The sequence below is a fragment of the Herpailurus yagouaroundi genome, unplaced genomic scaffold (assembly GCF_014898765.1).
Source record: "Herpailurus yagouaroundi ecotype Mexico unplaced genomic scaffold, PumYag 64406, whole genome shotgun sequence".
Classification (NCBI taxonomy): Eukaryota; Metazoa; Chordata; class Mammalia; order Carnivora; family Felidae; genus Herpailurus; species Herpailurus yagouaroundi.
This window is the reverse complement of record NW_024417711.1, coordinates 3,884-5,819: the sequence shown is the minus strand read 5'-3', so window position 1 is coordinate 5,819 and position 1,936 is coordinate 3,884. Positions and strand designations below refer to the sequence as shown.

General features: G+C 49.7%; 1 long non-coding RNA gene across 1 annotated transcript; it reads left to right on the top strand.

Annotated features, from left to right (window-relative positions):
• The first annotated feature begins 38 nt into the window (after positions 1 to 38).
• LOC121024397 (uncharacterized) lies at positions 39 to 1,695 on the top strand. The gene is made up of 2 exons (XR_005787688.1): positions 39 to 75; positions 303 to 1,695. It is a non-coding gene; the product is annotated as an uncharacterized LOC121024397 (long non-coding RNA).
• Positions 1,696 to 1,936: the final 241 nt, after the last annotated feature.

The window sequence follows — 1,936 nt, the reverse complement described above, 5'->3', positions numbered from 1 at the left end:
AGCCCACTTCAGATGCTCCGTCTCCCTTTCTCTCTGTCCCTCCCCCCCAGCTCACACACTGTCTCTCAAAAATAGGTAAACATTGGGGCGCCTGGGTGGCGCAGTCGGTTAAGCGTCCGACTTCAGCCAGGTCACGATCTCGCAGTCCGTGAGTTCGAGCCCCGCGTCAGGCTCTGGGCTGATGGCTCGGAGCCTGGAGCCTGTTTCCGATTCTGTGTCTCCCTCTCTCTCTGCCCCTCCCCCGTTCATGCTCTGTCTCTCTCTGTCCCAAAAATAAAAAATAAACGTTGAAAAAAAAATAGATAAACATTAAAAATAATGAAGTCATCTATACTTTCTGAGTAAATGAATGACAGATTTTAGAAAAAGGACGTCAGAGTCAAAATACAGTAGTGAGTAAAAGAAATCCTGAATGAACAAGGTTTGATCATCTCTTTTCTTAATGTCTGTTTATTTTGAAAGAGAGCAAGGGGGGAGGGGCAGAGAGAGAGGGAGAGAAAGAGCCCCAAGCGGGCTCCGTGCTCAGTGTGGAACCCGATGCGAGGGACTCGATCTTACGACCGTGAGATCACAGCCTGAGCTGAAATCAAGAGTCGGATGCTTAACCGACTGAGCCACCCAGGCGCCCCTGACAATCTCTTTAGATGCCCCCAAATAAATGCTGGTGGCTTAGCGATAGGTGATGGAATATGGCACCAACCGCTGGCCACCAACAGAGTCCCCCGAGGGGACAGTAGGACTGGGGCACCGCCCAGCAGGTTTGGCAGGGTTGGTAGGAACGGTTCCAAGCGGAGTGATTGGCCCATCAGTGCCTCTTCGGCTCTATTAGTTTGCTGCTGCTGGGCAAGGACACCTGTTCTCCGGGTGCCTGCTCCCGTTCCCCCAGCGTTTTAGTGGGAATGGCCCCCAAGTGTCTGTCTCGGTGTGGTGACTTCAGTGAGCCAACAAATAACTGTGTTGAAAGCACAAGACTAGAGAGTAACAGTAATCGGAAGCAGCGGCAGCAGCTAGTTCACTATTTGCTTACTTGGTGTCAAGGCCTGGGTTGGGCGTGTTGCAGTCTTAATTTCGCCCAACAGTCCGTGAAAACATACTTTATTATCCCCATCTGGCAGATAAGGGGACAGGGCTTAAAGGATGTAGGTAACCTGTTCAGGTGCCCAAAGCCGCAAATCCAAAACTGCCAGGTAGGGGTTTAATCCAGGCCTGTTAACTCCAAAGCCTGCTGACGGTTATACTGCCCTGCTGCAGGGTGCAGGGGTACAGAGACGTCTAAGCCATGGTTACCATCAAAGAATCAATAATTAGAACGATGAGGATGGTGGCAGCTACTGTTTGTTGAGCACCTGCTTTGAGCCAGGCGCAGTACCAGGCCCTTTAGTCACTCTTAGGTCACAAGGGCAGAAACTCCTCATGCCAGCTCAGACTCCTTAATGAGCTGGGTGGAGCGGGGGCTGGTGGTGACTTTTTGAATAAGAGAGGTGGACACAGAGACAGAGCTGACGAGAAACCAAGAAGACCCATCTGTGCATCGTTGGGCTTCCCGAAGTGTGGGCCGGGATTCCAGGCAACTCCATTCTCCTATTTTGGAAGATTTCCATTAGCGCAAATGTGGTTTATAAAGTGAAGCTTAGAAAATGTTGTTTCTATAACACTACCTCAAATTTGCACAATACTTATGAGTCTCAAATGCTACCCTGCCATATTTATTTTAATTTTTTTAATGTTTATTTTTGAGAGAAAGAGAGAGAGAGCGTGCGGGCAGAGAGAGAGGGAGACACAGAATGTGAAGCAGGCTCCAGGCTCTGAGCTGTCAGCACAGAGCCCGATGCGGGGCTCCAACCCATGAACCACGAGATTATGACCCTCTCTGCCACTTCTCCACTCGCACTCTATGTCTCTGTCTCTTGCTCTCTCCAAAATAAACATTAAAAAA